The sequence below is a fragment of the Liolophura sinensis genome, chromosome 11 (assembly GCF_032854445.1).
Source record: "Liolophura sinensis isolate JHLJ2023 chromosome 11, CUHK_Ljap_v2, whole genome shotgun sequence".
Taxonomy (NCBI): domain Eukaryota; kingdom Metazoa; phylum Mollusca; class Polyplacophora; order Chitonida; family Chitonidae; genus Liolophura; species Liolophura sinensis.
Genome location: NC_088305.1, coordinates 21,199,504 through 21,218,680, shown reverse-complemented (window position 1 = coordinate 21,218,680; position 19,177 = coordinate 21,199,504).

Below are 19,177 nucleotides of genomic sequence, written 5' to 3'. Positions count from 1 at the left end.
TTAAATTTATTTTTACTTATTTATTGGTGTTTACCCCCTACTCATGAACATTTCACTGAAGCGGCGGCCAGCGTTATAGTCGAAGGAAACAGGCAGACCCATTCTAATAATCTATATATAAGTTAATAGCATACAAATTGTCCTCTTTTAACCCTAAGTGTGGTTCGTGGTCTCTAAGTCTAGTTCGTCGTCTCTTAGTGTAGTTCGTGATCTCTAACTCTTATTTTATGTCTCCCAGTCTCGGTGGGTCTCTCGTGTGCGTCATGGTCTGTCGGTGTGTTAATGTTCTCTCTCAGAGTGGTTTATGGTCTCCGTGTGGTTCGTGGTCTTTTTTTTTTTGGTGGTTAATATTCTAACAGTATAGTTCATGGCATTCGTGTGTGGTTTGTAGTCTCTCAGTGTGGACATGTTCTGTCCATTTGGTTCATGGTCTCTCAGGCGTGGTTCACATTACCTAAGTGTGGTTCATGGTCCCTTAGTATGGTTGATGGTCTCTCCGTTTGGTTGATGGTCTTTCAATATGTTCATGGTCTTTCAATATGGTTCATGGTTTCTCAGTGTGGTTCATGGTCCCTAGTTTGGTTGATGGTCTCTCCGTTTGGTTCATGGTGTTTCAATATGGTTCATGGTTCCTCAGTGTGGTTCATGATCCCCTTAGTATGGTTGATGGTCTCTCAGTGTGGTTCTTGGTCCCCTTAGTATGGTTGATGGGCTCTCAGGGTAGTTGATGGTCTCTCATTGTGCTTGATGTTCCCTCAGTGTGGTTCATGATCCCTTAGTATGGTTGATGGGCTCTCAGTGTAGTGAATGATCTCTTGCTGTTTAATCCGCACAAGGTGTTGTACCAAACCAGAGCAGCTTGACCGAGCCCGGAGACCGCTAGATCCTAACTAACAGGACAAAGGCCGTACAGAAAACTGCTGTTCTTATGCAGCTTTCTGGTAAGGTATGGTCCGACACAAGAATGTTCACTCAATGTATATGCCCTGACAGAGTTTCTATCGGACGGATACTGATCAGTGTTACTGATAAGTGATAAAAATGACTTAAAACAAGTGTATAGACGTCACACATTTCTTCGGGAACCCTTTCCCGACGGGATATTATCTGTTGCAGGCAGTCTGTAATTCAGTCTATATTCACAACCTTTGACCTTTCTTTGATTGGAACCTTTGGTCCAATGAATCACGGATATCGGGGAGCGCGTTCAAAGAAAGAAAATATAAAATTTATCTTATTACAACAACATATCACGCCGATACTCGGACAAAGAAATTAGGAGATGGTCCCGAGTTGGTTTTAAGGAATTAGTCATTTGCGGAAAGCACTGCGATAATATAGAAATTTCACGGTGGTCCGGTTAGCGGATGATGATTTATACTGGGGCAGACGTTCACGTCAGCAGATAGACAGATCAAGCGGCGTCTTGTTCGAGTCCACGACCGGACGTAGTCGTGCCAAACAGATTAGGGTGAACCCCAGAAACATCGAGTAATAAACGCCCCGTTCTAGTTGGCAGAGGGATCGATTTCACCCAACATGTTTTATAGTTGCCAGAAGTGGCAATGACAGCTTTTGCCAACATCCTCTGACTATTTAGCTGCAGAAATCACTTCCGCCAAAAATTGATCTGTTTGAAGACGCCGTTTGATCGCTGTCTCTTTCACCATGACAAACGCTGCCTTCTTCTTCGCCCAACGATCCAATTACGCCTTTTTCGCTAAGAACAACAAGCGCTGTTTTTTCTTAAATCGGGAATTGCATATCCGAGCGGGTTCAATGAGACATATGCAGGATACTGTGCAAGGACTGTGCATTCAAAAGCCGACCGAATGAAACAGCTTGGCTAATTAGCCTGGTTTAGAAATGTTCACGCATGATGAGTCCTGTATGCTGTTGTAAAAGTTCACAAAACAATGATCGAGTAGGAGGTAATTTTTGTTAGGAAAACCTCGGGCCTGGAAAGTCGACGTGGTGCGCATGGCCTTTCCAAGTAAGCTGCAAATATGTATATGCGCAGTTGACGAGCCCGAAAATGTAGGGAAGCCCATTAAAGTCGACTTCCCTATATTGACATTTCGACTTTTTTTCTCAAAATTTCGACTTTCCTTTGTCGAAATTTCGAATTTCCTATTTTAAAAATTTGGACTTTCTTATGTCATGCAGCAAGCCATGCACACATACCTTGCATATCACTGTATACGATGTCTCCGTCTGTCATCATTGTGTGTGACTGACTCAACAGGAAGTAGAAATTTCAAGAAAATATTATAATTTTGGAGAAAAAAGTCAAAATTTGACATTCTTATTAGGAGCAAACTATGCACAAATACTTCCGTAAATAAATCTAGACATGTACATGACATGAAATTTACCAGAATGCATTTTCATTTGGAAAGAAAAAGTTCTTCGTTGTTGAATGGGTGAGAGTTTTTATTTAAACATCACATGTGCATCTACACATTTCATTAAGTAATTAGTTAATAATTTATTTCCGCCATACACTTAGAGATGAGCAACGTTGTCTGTGCGATTTTCTGAAGACCTAAGTGTGTTATCCGATCAAACTGTTTCGGGTTGTATACATTCATAACTTACACAACCGATACACAGGACCTATATGTTCTTGTCCTGTCAACTTGTCCTCCCTCACCCAATCACATTATACTGGCACTGGGCCAACCAGTCATGTTTCCTTGCTCTAACCTCTCAGTGCTGAGCGCCAAGCCAGGCAGCAACCATTTTTAAAGTTTTTGGTAGTGGCCCGACCCTGTCCGAAATGATTTTGAAATCACCACACTGCAGTGATACATCCTTTTATTCACTTTTCTTGGAGTAGTGCCAGAGTTCTGCCACCTCGCAACTCTCACCACTTATCGTGTGTCTCCTGTGAAAGTACAGACTTTCAGTCCTGCGCATAAATATGCACAATTTCGGCGATCTTGCAATTATTCCTTAGCAGCCTGCTAGCCTCGAAGAGCACCGCCAGATGTTAAAACGGCACAAACCCACAGTTGCGACCGCGTCCCTTATTTGAGCAGTGACTTCGGTATACGACGCGAAGGTGCCGTCAAGTAGGACTATCCTGTAAACAAAGCGGTGAGCTCACAATCGAAAAACTCAAGGAAAACTTGCGGTTCCGCATACGCATAGGTCAGTGGTTGAACATGTACATAAATACAATAGTTTACCATGTATTAGCATTTGCGGATTAGCTAGCCAATTGTTTGATTGATTTACCGAAGAATATTCCCCTTTAAGACGACGGCCAGTGGTATTGTGGGAGGAAACCAGGCAGAGCCCGGGCGAAATCCACGACCACCCTGGCAAACCCATCCCACGTACGACCGGAGAGGAAGTCAGTATGAGCTGGGGCTAAGCTTTAGACAGTTTTAGTTCTGTGAAACGACCTAGTGAATTTTTTTTTTGTGCATAGTCTACTTACGGTAGTTGGTTAAATGAAGCCTAGCGGGCTAAAGGATCTTAGACTTCTGCAGAAATTTTGTGGATCGGGGCATCGAGATCAGCTGGAAAGATCACAGCTAGCGCGATTTCAATATAAGGTGTAAGTGTTTAGGAAGAGTTTTACACACAAATCGCATACTCCTTACAGCGGATGCGCCGCTCTCTACGGTCGCTTTACATCACTGGCATCACTAGGCAGGCTTGACCTTTGAAGCCTGTGCGACGAACGAGAATCGCTGGGATACCAGTACCAATCACAGGCAGAACCATCACTGTAAATTACACAGATTGTTCTAAAGAGTTAATAGCTTTTCATTTTCATATCTTTGTGAAAATTTACATCTCGAATCCTGGAAAATATATTACTAAAATTACTAATTACTACAGACATTAAAGGAGAAGAAAACTTAAATATCAAACAAATACCATTGAAAAGAGTATGCATTTCCTCGCATGTGCATGCCATACAAAAATTCTAGTATGTAACTCACGTTGATAAATTATAAATGAATTCAGCGCCAAAATCCGTGTGGGCGACTCCATTTTGCCTAAGAATTAGTCCTGAAGTCTTCTGTGTTAGGAGGAGAATTTCCGTCGGAAACCGCCGATGTGCAGTTCGTACATTTCCGGTAGAACTCTTCTTTCCGCTTGACGATCGGGAAACCGGAATGTTGGACGTAGGTTCCGAGTTTGTACGAACAAACCGGCAGTTTTAACGACTCCCATTGGCTGAGAGGCAACACCCCCTTCAGTATAAATTACACGGTGTTAAAGATGGAGGGTGCATAAAGATTTATGCCAGCTTTGCCGTTTTCAGGCTTTACGCGTATGGCGAGGAAAAATCGCAAAATTATGCAGCAGGCACCACCAGATAGAAAAGAATGTGCTCTTTTTAGCCTATAGTGACATTTTTAAAAAAAATGTTCTTCTCCTTTTTGCAAGATTGCAAGATTAGATAGCGGAAATGTCTCTCGGTGATTCAAATTATACCTTTATTCTCGGATTGTATTTTTAGTGTACATTTATATACATGTCCACATAACGTCATTACCCCTCCTTAGCCTAGTAGAAGAATAACGCCATATTGGATTATCATTGGTCCAGTATAAACGCACAGATCAAACATGGCTCCTTAGCGGTTGTAACGTTGTTCGAATTAGACGGGCCGCAGAAAGGCAAGTTTAGCCCAAGGTGAAAATACAATGTCTAAGCCCTTTACATTCGTGTATGCATGAAAAATACCACATCAGTTATTTTCAATACTGAGTGTACATAGCAATTAACTGGGATTGGTTGATTGGTTGATCAATCGACTGATTGATTGAATGATTTATTGAGTTTAACATGGGTTTCAGTCGCATTTGGGTCATAACAGGACTGTGCGCCTGTAATCGACGAATCGTACATTGGGAGGTCTGGCACCAACCTGCAGACCGTCGTGGGTTTCCCCCTCCAATCTCTGCCCAGTCTTCTCACACCACAATGTTGGCCGCCATCTTGTAAGTGAAATATTCTTGAGTACGGCGTAAAACACAAATCAAATATATAAATCTGCATAGGTATCGAGCTGCCTCACTGAAACCTTATGCTGAGGACACCGCATATTCCCCACTAATTTGCCTGTTTCTTTTCATAGGAAGTGCTTTTACCAAGGTTTTTAATGTTTCAGTCTTAGATAAATGTTGTCTGGGGATTGAACGTGGATTTACTGTTTCCTATCAATAAATTGTCACTTACAAGATGGCGGTCAGTTTTAGGGATAGAGGAAACCACAAACTATTGGCACGTTTCTGACATACTTTCTCACGTGTAACATATACTGGTATGCACACCATATTGGTGGAAGAGAGACTGTGTAATCGGTCATTGTAGCGTCGTCGACTACATATTGATTATTATCACCATGTCACACAGGTACTGACAGTAGGGGAATCTACAAATTCTCTGTTCAAGGCCGGGTTTGAACCTGCGCCACGTGTGTCCTAGCGATTCAAAAGGCACGCCCGGTCCCGCGAGGTAAAGCGGGCTCGTAGTCGGGCCGAAACTCATCTGAATTCTTTTGCTATTTTAGAGCAACTTGCTCTCGCCAATGTTAACGCGTACCTCACCAAGGAGACTGTTTGATATTAACTGAGAAAATCCCATGACGTCATGAAGTACAGAACGGAATGACGAATCGATTTGGTAACCTGAACATAGAATCTAGCTTACGAAAACAAAAATTGTTTGCTATGTAGAAATGAGTCAAATCTCACATAATCTACATAGCTGAAATTGGATTCAGATTCACATTGTGTGCGTTTATGAATTATGGAGTATCACATAAATGACAGAACATAATCTATTGACGGATGGAAGGTAGAATATATAGGTATTCGAAGACAAATAATACAGAAGACTATAGTATAGAGAGTAGAAACAGATGGTAAATCCGCTGGTAAATGGTAAATAGTAACAATATATACACGCCCTAGCACCACGTCAGGCCAAAATCAGGTTTTAAAAAATGCGATGATGTAAAGTGCAATTTATCTGACGTCACTGGTATAGAGTTATTCAAAGCGTTGAATTGTCCCAAAGGCCTGCATGTGCGCACGCCCATAGCATCACTCGATAGTTGCGGAGTGGTGTAACTCTCATTTCGGGTCATCGCAGTTACCCAACCCCGCAACTGCATCACAACACTAAAAACGTTCTTTATGATGCTACAACATTCATTATGTGTAGAGTAGATGAAATACTACCTGTTGCAAATCACTGTTTTGAAGTTACATACATGTATGTGCCGTACAGTCGATGGCCACATTGTTCCCTACCATTATTTTTTTATTTGTTGCCCTTTTTGCTATTTGCCGCATGTAAGAAAATTTCACTTATTTGATGACGAAACCTGGCCACTCTTTTCGTGTAAATGGATAATTCCTGAGTTTGGGGTTAATCAATCAACCAAATAATCAATGAACCAATCAATCAATTAACCAATCAATCAGTCAATCGATCAATGAATCAGACACCCAATTAACCAATCAATCAATTATTCAATCAATCAGCCAAGCGATCAGTGAATAAGTTAATCAATTAACCAATAAATCAATTAAACAATCAATCAACCAATCGATCAGTGAATCGATTTAAGAATCACTTAATATTTTACGGCGAAGTTGATATGTGGAGTAAATTTATAACAACCCACTGACAGAAAAGACGACTCTGACTATACGTATAACAATGCAATTCCTCTTACATAAAATTGTCTTGCAAAGAATAAGGAAGGTGCTTATAATGAGGAGCCGGTTCATACCATTAGGCAGTTAAACACGTCGTAAAAACTTGTGGAGGCAGCAGTTGTGTGTAAGAGTGGGTTATTGCCGATGTCTTAGAACTCTCTAATGTGTCCTGGTAAAATCTGAAATGTTCAGAATCTGAAAGAGCCGACATGCACAAAAGCCCTGAAGACAGAAATTTCGGGCAATATGACTGGTCAAAAACAAGACGTCAAATGATTCGAGACGTGGGCATTTATAGACTTATATACTTATATACTTAGACATACTTATTTACAGACAGTTGTTACTTAAAAAAAAACTGATTGTCACTCCATTACTGATTGTATGAAGAGGCCGTTTCAGGCAAGAAGCAAACAAAATGGAACAGTGCATTGGTGGAATCAGATGTATCGTAATGACTGTAATACTTAAGGTTACACATTCGCAGTTTGGATTGGCCGCCGAAATGAAGAGAGGAGCACTGATTGGGTAATACTGCTGCATAAACATTTTAAGCTGTTCATACAAAAAATAATTTCATGCACTGTCATTATGCACCTCGTCAAAACATAACAGAATTTTTGTCTGTTTTGGATAGAAGTGAAAACGTTTTGCCCTGTGTTACAATTTGCTACATGAAAGTAGTAGTAAGCAAAATCGCTCGTGTAACCTTAACCAAGCAAAATGTTTCTATCTACAGGCAGCTTGTCGGGTATGACTTATCTGGATTCGATAAAGTAGCATTAATTATGAAATAAAAGAATGCACTATTCGCAGGTGGGTTATTAATTATAAAAAGATTTTATATATTTATACATTTTGATGCAGATTTCATCAAGGGTACAACAGGCGTGCTTGATAACAAAGTCACTTCAGGCTAAACTCACTTTGATAGTCTTCTGTGTTATCTAATACGTAAACTTGCATTATGATTTCTGTCGACGTGGACTGACATGACACACTATGGTGTTTATTTCATCTATGAAGCATTATTATTATACATAATCTTTCTTTTTTTTTGCCAAATTTTGCTGCGCCAAAACGAAAGTAATTTAAAACAAAAGCTACTATTTATGCAATAACATAAACGATTAGAATAAAACTTCAACAGAGGTCAACTGATAGGGTGCCATATTTCTTTAGTTGTGACCATTTGCCAGCTATGACACTGTCGTCGCTGCTCCGATTTTACTCTCTGTGCTGTAGTCTTTTGTGATTGAAATTAGCATATTGGCATTTCGGATCATGTCTAAGTGAAGTGATGTCGTAACAATTTCTTCATGAGAATTAACCCTTTTTATCTATTGAACAGTTTCAAGTAGGTATTTCCTATGAAATCGTCATTTTTGAATATGTATTACAAATGCCACAAGTGTATACAAAATAACAAGAAAAAAAAAACACGTTACACAACATTACGATTTATTTCTTCTGATAACTGAGTTTCTCGTCATAAACCTTCCCCTTCATCAGTTCCACTTTAACAACAACATCACATTATATACCGGGTATAGCGGAGAGATATTTCGAAGTCACAGATTTATTTATTTATTTATTTCATTTGTGTTTTACGCCGTACTCAAGAGTATTTCACTTATACCACGGCGGCCAGCATTATGGTGGTAGGAAACCGGACAGCGCCCGGGGGAAACCCACGGACATCCGCAGGTTGCTGGCAGACCTTCCCACTTAAGGCCGGAGAGTAAACCAGCATGAGCTGGTCTTGAACTCACACCGATCGCATTGGTGAGAGACTTCTGAGTCATTACGCTGCGCTAGCGCGCTAACCAAATGAGCCACGGAGGCCCCTCGGAGTCACAGAAATAGCACATCTTTTAAGGCAAGAAACATTTGACATAATTGCTGGGCCTAGCAAAGTTTCTGTGTCAAGAATAGCGCCTTTCTTAAGCCAATTGATATGGTAATATGATAATGGACGAGTAACGAGGTTTATCCCATATTTTTGGAGTCAGTGAGACCTTTCGATGTCAGGACTAGCTTTTGTCTTAAAAGGATACAGAGTCAATGCTGATTGGCTGACAGTGGAGATAGGGCCCCCCCCGGGTTAAACCCATGAGCCTTGGTCACCCTTGAATAAATGTACAATACCTAAAATTCAGCTTAGACAAGGCATAACCTTGACCTACCTGGCTCTCACACCAGCCAATCAGAATCGATTCTATATCTGTTTAAGCCAATCAACGACGTCACATTATTGCCGGGTAGATTTCTTTCATTGATGGGTAGCGACGTTCCCTTGTCAGGACTAGTACCTCTCTTAAGGCAATGAACGGTATAAAATTTCTGCTGTTTACAGGAATAGAAAAACTACCGGTGTTTAAAAACTATACGCATCCATGTAGCTGGCGAAAACCGGCATATTTTTAAAATATCTTTTCCATGAGGGAACTACAGAAATTGTTCTGATCGAAAAATGGTTCTGCAATGATTAGCTTATTTAGAAAGTGTTGTAAATTGCAAATTCATTTATAAAAGTATCATTATAATGAAACAACAGACAAGTATAAAGATTGAATATGCATGTACTTATTACAGTATGAAAGACTTACAGCATCCAGGGTAAAACCGGAACAGCAGGCAACAGTGTGATATCTGGTAAATGATCACAAGCAACCGCGATGAAATACGGCTTTATGTCAGTTTACTTCAGTTAGGGTTTTAATCTATCTTTTCCTGAGATGTTAAGAAGCGTTGGCTACAATCTTCTGTACTGGACAGAAATAGATGTTAATCTCCAACTAAACGGGTCATCTGTCCGCACAAAATATGCCGTTCTGCCACACAACTGTACATCTATATACATATAGGTAAAAAATGCTCATTTGTACAGCGCATGAAGTCCTCGGCTACATGTATAAGTGCGCCCGTAGTCTGTGCAAACTCTGTCAATCCAGTAAAAGCATGCACATTCTAAACAAAAAGGGGGTTAGAGTTAAAAGCGATGTCTCCGTTTGACGTGAGGCTGTATGAGGACACGGCCATTGCACACAAAAAAACACTTGTGTTGTATGAACACAAACTGAGTGTTCTTTTCAACAAAAGTCTTGTGTCATATTTTAACAACTCTGTGCTGAGTTAACACAGAGTTCTGTTTGTATTGTATTTTTTTGTTATGCAAAGATGTTTACTTCATATTTATATAACACATGTGACACATTTCTGTGCTGAATGAAACAACACAAGTTGTTGTGTTAGATTTCAACACAAGTGTTTTTTGTGTGTGGTGAAATTGAAACGTGTTCAACTTTCCCGGTGAATCACAGTCATGAGAACACGGGATCCGCCGATCCTGCCGATCGCGTCTATCCAGCCGGTCCCACCATCGTTGGTCATCCGCTGCTTGTACGAGAACCAGGATTTACGTCGTAAAAAAATGTAAAGGAAAAAAAAACACATATATGCAATCGCCATACTATACAGAAAAGATCACCAAGCAGATGAGAGATAATACAGCTACATCCATTATTTTAATGAGTTACAAATGATACCATACTGTTTAGACAACCATCCAAATACATCGGGTAGGGGACCCTAATTACTGCGGGCGTTTAAGCGATCAGATTTCCTAATTGTCTAATGAGGCTATCACTCTCTACAGGGCATTAGCAAAACTTGTGGGTGTCATGTATCCCATCCTCTAACAAAAGGCAACCCGCATGCACGTACTCCTTACAGCGCATGTGCCGCTCCCAGCGCTCGCTTTACATCACTGCCACCGCGGTCTTGACCTTTGGAGCCTGTGCGACGCACGTAGGCTAGTTTGTCGTTAGCATGATCACTTATGACCTATAATCAGGATTCGTCAGTAAAATAGTTCCATTTGTCTGTTAGAATAATGTTGTACGTATACTTTAGATTAAGACAATACATATACTAGTATATCAAGTTAAAGACAAATGTTGAGACGAATAAACGTTTCTGCCTCATCACCGTGGCCTCAAGTGAGCCTGGCGTTGTTCAAGATTTCTGTATAAAATTTACTAGCGATGGCAGTGATGCAAAGCGAACGTAGAGCGGCGCATGCGCTGTGAGGAGTATGCCACATGTGCTTTGTGTGACAGGAAATAACTGCTTTCTGTTGTTTTGAATAGGTTATTCGATCTTGAATAGTAAACAGTCCACAAGTAATGTTCCAGTTATACGTGTTAACGTTCAGTGTTGTGAGTGAGTGAGTGCGTCGGTGGCCCAGTGCTTTGAGTTTAACGTCATACTTAACAATTTTTCACTCATTCTAGATAAGGAATCCTTAGAGTGCATATAATGTGCCTCCTTGTTGCAGGACGGATTTCCACCGCTCTTTTATCTAGTGCTGCTTCACTGAGATGACTTACCGAAGGCAAGTATGCCGCCCGCCCCAAGCCAGTATACTGATACGGGTCAACCAGTCGTTGCACTATCCACTTCATGCTGAACACCAATCCAGGAATGAGCCTGGATCTACGGCTCCAGAAGCGGACGCTCTACCAACTGTGAAACAATACCCTAATTCTTTTATTTTTAAGACACGTGGTTTGCTCTTTTTAGACAATACACATGAATAATATACTAAGAGAAATACACCGTTTCCCTTTAAGCGCTTCGTTGGCCTAATGGTTAGTGCATCCACCTAGAGTTTGGGAGACCCGGGGACAAACCCGGGTCGGGTCATACCGAATATTACTTCTGGCTGCCTCTCTTAACGCTCAGCACTGAGAGGTAAGAGCAATGAAACAGTACTACACAAGTGACATTCCGGCGTGAAATTTATGTGAGGCAAAATCACGCTTTGGAGAGAGATTTGCATATTATCAGATTAGCCTAGACTCGTGCTCACGTGTCAGTCCTAATATTTTACAGACCGAGATATTGGTTGGTGTTTTACTGATTTATATTCTTATTTCACTGGTGGTTTAAGCCGTACTCAAGAGTATTTCACTTTATAATACGACGGCCAGAATTATGGTGGGAGGGAACCAGGAAAACCCACGACCATCCGCAGGTTGCCCCAAGACCTCCCCACGTACGACAGGAGAGGAAGTCAGCATGAGCTCTACTTGAACTCACACCGACCGCATTAGCTACAGTCTCCTGAGCCATTTCGCCGCGCTGGCACGCTAATCACCTCTGCCACGGAAGCCCCTGGTTGGTGTTTAACACCGTTTTCAACAAATTTCATTTTACAGAAACCACATGCCGAGAAGTAAAATTTGCGGGGAGAATGAAATACACATATTTCTTCAGAACATCTGCACCCGTGAATGTAGCCGCCCCCCTCATCGTCGATGATCGACATCTATACACTGTGCTGCGTTTTAATTGCAGTTGAGCAATCTAGTTTTGTTTTATAGCATCTCACTGATTGAGAGATACTACATGTACCAGGTGAGCTTGCGTGACGACCATGACAGAATCGCATAATTGATATTATCATTCAATTCACACATATGGTTTCCATACACGCAATCCACTAGTCAGGATACATATCCATTTGTTTCTACGTAATATAATGAGTGACCGCGTTATAGCTCCTACACACAAATCCATCTATCTGATTTTGGATATTGGCACTTATCGCTTGCATTTAGGCCTACACCTCACATTTTTACTTATATATAATGCATAATCTGAATGTCTATTGTTACTTAGATCATATTAATTCTGCTATTTATATTTGATTTATTTATTTATTTATTTGATTGGTGTTTTACGCCGTACTCAAAAATATTTCACTTATACGACGGCGGCCAGCATTATGGTGGGTGGAAACCGGGCACAGCCCGGGGGAAACTCACGACCATCCGCAGGTTGCTGGCAGACCTTCCCACTTACGGCCGGAGAGGAAGCCAGCACTTTATATTTGAACATCCTCCTCAATAAAAGTACATTACAATGTATAGTACGTATTTGAAGGCAAACAAAGTAGGCCTTATATAAATTATACGTAGATACAATATATTGTGAAGAATGTGACTGACAAACAGCTGAGCTCAAGTAATCATGGTATACTTAATTATTATATTAAAAAAAAACTTGTCCATGAAGTATTTATTTGGTTGGATATTAACGCCTCACTCAAGAATATTTTACATACAAGAAGGCGGTCAGCTTTAAAGTGGGCAGGGCCCCGGGGGAAATCTACCACAGTCCGCAGCTTGATAATATTTCAATTGTTCAAAAATGACAATAATACTGATTTATGCCTGCATCTGGAAGAAAGTGGATAAATCTGGTGGGAAAAAAACACCTGATACATGACAGAACCTTCTGATATATGTATAGGCCTACAGCCGCAATCTGTTATAACCCGCTATAGATAAATTCAAACAGTACATCCGACCTTACATGCCCGTTATACAGCGCATCTGCTGCTCTCTACATATTCGCTTCACATCACTGTAACTTCGAGACAAGTTTGACTTTAAAGACGAAGAACACATTAGCATGATGTACATGTCAGATGTCAGATTATTGAATATTGTGCGGGAAAATAGTTTGATTTATTTTCTTAGATTTATTTATTTATGTATTTGATTGGCGTTTTACGCCGTACGCCGTACGAGAATATTTCACTTATACGACGGTGGCCAGTATTTACTTAGAATATTTTTCGATCTAGTAACATGCATGTAAAAATTTTGATTCTAACCTTTTCTGACCACATTGGGATCAGTGATGTCACATAAGCGTTCTGCCACTTGACACACACAGATTGCTATATTTCATCATTCAAAATGCTTGTTCACTTAGAGCTATGAATGCATTCAACAAATAAACCTTGAAACGAACTATTTCAAGCCAAAAATATTGCTGTGACGTCACTGATACCCTCTGCGTCCCGAACAGACCACCATAGAATTCTATGTTTTAAATACATCTCAGTCGGTTAGAAGCAATCAAAAAAAAAAAAATAAATAAATAAAATAAAGCCAACTATTTTCCTGAACAGTGTTTAATGGCTATTTATCTGACAAATACTTTATTTTAGTGGTTTTTTCACCTTTAAAGTTAGGCATACCCGAGAATTTACGACGCCACTCAACTCACCTAATCTGGTCGTAGGGAGCAGATCCTTAACGCTGATGTCCATATATACATATACAATTTACCTCAGTGAAGGTTTTAGTCTAACTGTTAATGGGAAAGCTTACATAGTAGGAAATTACACGCCCACTTGCAAAATGTTAACCGAAATTTATTACACCTCACTATTCTGGAAATACCGAAACTGCTGTGTTGTGATTTAACATGTTTTAAAATCAAAATGATGGAAAAGGATTAGCCTTGGGGAAGCACAGTCCACCAGCAGGTGCTCTTCCATAAATTAAGGCCATATTCTTTTTCCACAACAGTAGCTTAAATGTAGTTCCTTATATGTTAATTATTGAAAAGTTTGGCTTCCTTAAGATGAGACGTCTCATTTGTGTTGTGATAACGTGGTCTTTACTATTCACCAATATGATATGATGATATGAAGTCAGGATTGCTGTAAGATTAGAGGACAGCACACTCGAAATTACCGAGTTCTATAGGTTAGTGCATGGAAGAGTACAGATCTGTATTTCTGAAAGCTAAGGTGGGAAGAATCTGAGATCTAAGACCAATCTTGTCTTAACCACCGGTCCTGGCGCGACCCTGTCTTAATCGCCGATCCTCTCGCGACCCTACCTTAAGCGCCGACCCTCCCGCGATTTAGACTTAAGCCCCTATCCTCGCGCGACCCAGCCATAAGCACCAATCCTCGATCCAGCCCTAAGCACCGATCCTTCCGTGACCCAGTCTTATAAGCGCTGATCCTCGCGTGACCCTGCCTGAAGCACCGATCCTCGCGCGATCCTGCCTCGATCTCCGGCCCTCGCGCGACCTTCCCTTAAGCACCCGTCCTCGTGCCACCCTGCATTTGATTGGTCAGATATCCACTGCAGTACAAAGTTCTCTGGGAGTGTACAGCATGAAACAGGTCTTCACTTCAGAAATCGTCACGATATGCACCAAAAAAATAATCTGTTTATTTTAACACAATATCTGTTGTCTGAGTGATACTAAAATGTATTCTGTTAGTATAATATGTTACTTAATATGTCATATTCAACATACCATTCTGTTAGTCTACAACTGACAGTCACACATCTGATGATCAGCTGGACAAATTACCCCCCTTGATCCCATCAAACTTTGATTTAATATAATAATCTAATGGAAAAACGATATAGTCTGTCATCATTCAAACAACAGACTTTGTTAAATTTATCAGATTATTTCTTTTACAGTAGCCAATGCAAAAATACTGCCCAAGTGGCATAAATGGAAAGCAATTCAGTAATGTCTATGATAAATGCAGAGAATTCATTCAGTCCGTCTGGTTTTATTATAGTCTACAGTTTCGGAGAGCATAACAGCTTGGTGTAGGGCACGCCACTTCCAGTCCAACAAATTAAATGAATTGGTTACACTTAGCAAAAATAACCACCGATCATGCCCACCTCTCTAATTTTATTCCCACCTCTGTAACAAAACAATCAATTAAATTTAACAGAAAGCCTGTTGTCTGAGTGATGCTATTCTGATGCATTCTGTTATTGCAGCAGATTATTCTGTTAAATGCTGCACAAAACCGTTCAACATAAGTATTCTATTAGACTAACAGGGTATTATATTGAATATAACACAGTATTATGTTATAATAGCCTAAAACATTCTAGCATCACTCAGGCTTTCTGTTAAAACTAAGAGATTATTTCTTTGTCTAAATTCGACGCATGGATTCGACAATCGCTCCTTGTGAACGTCGCTTCACCTGACAAAAAAGTGAATACGGATCGACACTGTTGTCGTGTAAGCCACAGATGTAGAATGGCCTGTTGGCCTTTGTATACAGATGTCAGTGACTAGCGTGGGTAACTCATTTATTTATCTATCTGACTGGTGTTTTATACCGTACTCAAGAATATTCCACTTACACGGCGGCGGCCAGCATTATGGTGGGAGGAAACCCGGCAGAGTCCAGGGAAACCAGCGCGGCTGTATCAATGTAGCACCTCACTGTGCCGTATTCCACCAGAAGTAGAGAACGGACTTCTGATTCCACGTGTAGAACCCGACACACCCAGATAACCATTCAGCCTTTTGCAGATTACTTCCCTCAAATTTGGGGCCTAATCTTTTGTTCGATGCTTTTGTTAAACTTGGGTCTCTGCCTCTTCGTGCATCGTGTCTATCTGCATACAATCATCAGCATGACGCTATCTATACCAATACACAAGTCGTGTCCAGGCGTTTCCAAGGACATGCCATTGCGTGAATTCATACCATTCTTGAACACATTCGCTATAGAGTTTCCTCGACCTGCGCGTCGACAGCTGCGTTGACCAGTATGATTGTACTCACCCGTCAATTTACCTCAGCAATTAATCCTCGTCTGATGCGTCCAAACTTGGACATTCACTCTTCGTTAAGGCGTTTAAAACAACCGTGCTAAGTCCGTGGAAACATCACAGAGTATCTGTACATATACTACCCGTCCTCCGAGGAACTATCGTCCCGTGGAAACCCCGCATATACATGTAGTTCCGAAAAAAGGAAGACCTATTCTGAGTAATGAAATTACTGACATCCACAAGATCTATTTATTTATTCATTCCATTGGCTTTTTGTACTCAAGAACATTTCACTTATACCACGGCTGACAGCATTATAGTGGGATGAAACCTAGGAGAAACCGGGGGAAATCCACGACCATCCGCAGGTTGCTGACAAATATTCCCATGTAGTGCCGGAGAGGAAAAATCGATGTGACATAAACCTATATTACCATATATTGTATGATAATAGACATCTACGAGGTACCGAGTGTCATGAATTCCGTGGAAAACTTTCTCCGGAGTTGCCCTGACAAGCGATGTTTGTTAAAAAATCCAGATACTGCCTTCAAACGGAAACCAAAACGCTGCACTTTTCGGCAAGACTGGAAAAAAAAAGATAAAGTCAAAAGAACGTTTCATTATGGATGACCAATAAACAAAGCAAGACGCGTACTACAATTCCTTTAATTGTATTCGAATATTCGAGCAGGGTGCACGATCTGAACACTGATTTTTCACTCGCCTAGTCACCAAGAACATTCCTTGCGAACTGCTGACTGCTTCTCTGTGCATGATTTCGTCCTATTTTCGTACTTAACATACTTTCTTAGTTCCTTTTGGTTGGTATTATACGTCGTTTTGGGGAATTGGCCTTGCGATCGATTATTGACCTGGAACGTCCTTATTGGTTGACGGCTGATGGACGAATTTCTGTTTCGACGCATTGACTAACAAATATAAGGTTATGCATGATATGGTCGGATTACTAAAACCTGGAGTTAATACAAGTTTTAGAGCCCCAAATGAAACACTGTGTCGTACATTGTCAATCCCAACGCCAACCATAATAGGCTCATTTCCTCTCTCATTTAAGATTAATCATTTCTGACTAGTGTAAACGCTTTCCTTCCCTATCTGATTTCACAGGCTGGCTCTCCATTATCTCAGTGTACACGACATTGAAGAGATCACTTCCATATAAGGGCAAACGGGTAACATTACCAAATGCCGCTACAATGTCTGTCGATTAGAGAAGGGAGATAATCCTCCTACACCTGATGATCCGTTCAGTTGGACAAATTACTCCCCTTGATTCCAGCAAGCAAACTCCAACCTTACACCTTATGCCACATGCAGTGGTAACACTATCTGTTCATCGGATTGTTTTTTCTTTGGGCAGTTTTTATCCGTGAGGTCTGTTCCGTTCTCTAAATGTGATTGATTAATAGGCCTTGGAGAAAATTTTAGTCTAAAAAACGATAAACATAACTTTTTGGTACAATATGACCTAATATCATAATTCCAGTGCTCCGGAATCGGCAAACATAGCATTTTGCCCATTTAGTACCATGTTATTCATCACCCCCTGCTCCTGTTATGAATATTGCTACCATTACTTCAATATTCAGTACCACGACCCTGAGAACAGCACGATCTTAAAAATTGACTGTCTGAGGCTGGGATTGAGCCTTGGATCTAGTGATTTAATCTGATAAATATGACGAATAACAGGAAACAATTTTGTGTCATAAACGAGGCGTCTTATTTTGAAGTTGCAAGTTACATGCAAAAATCATCCATGACATTAAGTCTAGAGGGACATATGCATATGGCATCATCACCCTAGCATAACACTAACCAGTCAGTCATATTGGAGTCCTGTTAACAGGGCTGCTATATAGGCAGTACTCCAACATGGCTGCCAAAAGCAGGTCATGTAACCCCTGGTTGTCCAATGCCTTCCCTGTTTCCTCCATTCCAGATTTAAACCCACATCATGGCCCACTTGTAGAAAACTGACTGCACATTAATCTTTATGACCATATCACAATTTAATTATTAATTTACCCGATTGGTTTGTGGGTGTTATTCATAAATACGTCATGTAGGTAATGTTTGTAAGTGAGTTCATGATGTAAAGAGGCTGCCATTGAATGATTTCATCCCACAAGGTGACACCTTTCCAGTCAACCAGCTCTGGTTGATCACTTCAAGCCACATCCTCCTGGCATATGCAGCTATTTGATTAACTGTTGCTTATAGCTATCCCCAAGGACTTACCCCATGCAGCTACTTGATTAACTGTTGCTTATGGCCATCCCAAGGACTTGCCACCCCCAAGGACTTGCCACATCCAAGGACTTGCCACATCCAGTTACTTGATTAACTGTTGCTTATAGCCATCCCCAAGTACTTACCCCATGCAGCTACTTGATTAACTGTTGCTTATGGCCATACCAAGGACTTGCCACTCCCAAGGACTTGCCACTCCCAAGGACTTGCCACATGCAGTTACTTGATTAACTGTTGCTTATGGCCATACCAAGGACTTGCCACCCCCAAGGACTTGCCACATGCAGTTACTTGATTAACTGTTGCTTATGACCATCCCCAAGGACTTGCCACATGCAGTTACTTGATTAGCTGTTGCTTATGGCCATCCCCAAGGACTTGCCACATGCAGTTACTTGATTAACTGTTGCTTATGGCCATCCCCAAGGACTTGCCCCATGCAGTTACTTGATTAACTGTTGCTTATGACTATCCCCAAGGACTTTTCACTTATGCTATGGGGGTCAGTTCAATTTGTTTAGAAACCTAAGTTCCTAGTTTAAACCACTGGCCTTTGGCAAGTATTGGGCAAGCTTTTGTATCTGTGATGTACATGTACATACAAGCCTACTGGAGGAAGACAATTTCAAATGAACGTTAGACTGTTCCAATGGTAACACAAGAATCGTCAACTGATTACTGTCACCAGACAGTAACAATGAGAGCAAGGGACTCCACAAATTCCATACCCAAAGTCGGATTTGAACCCACAGCTTGCATGTCCTAACAATTGAAAAACAAGCATCTTAACCACTT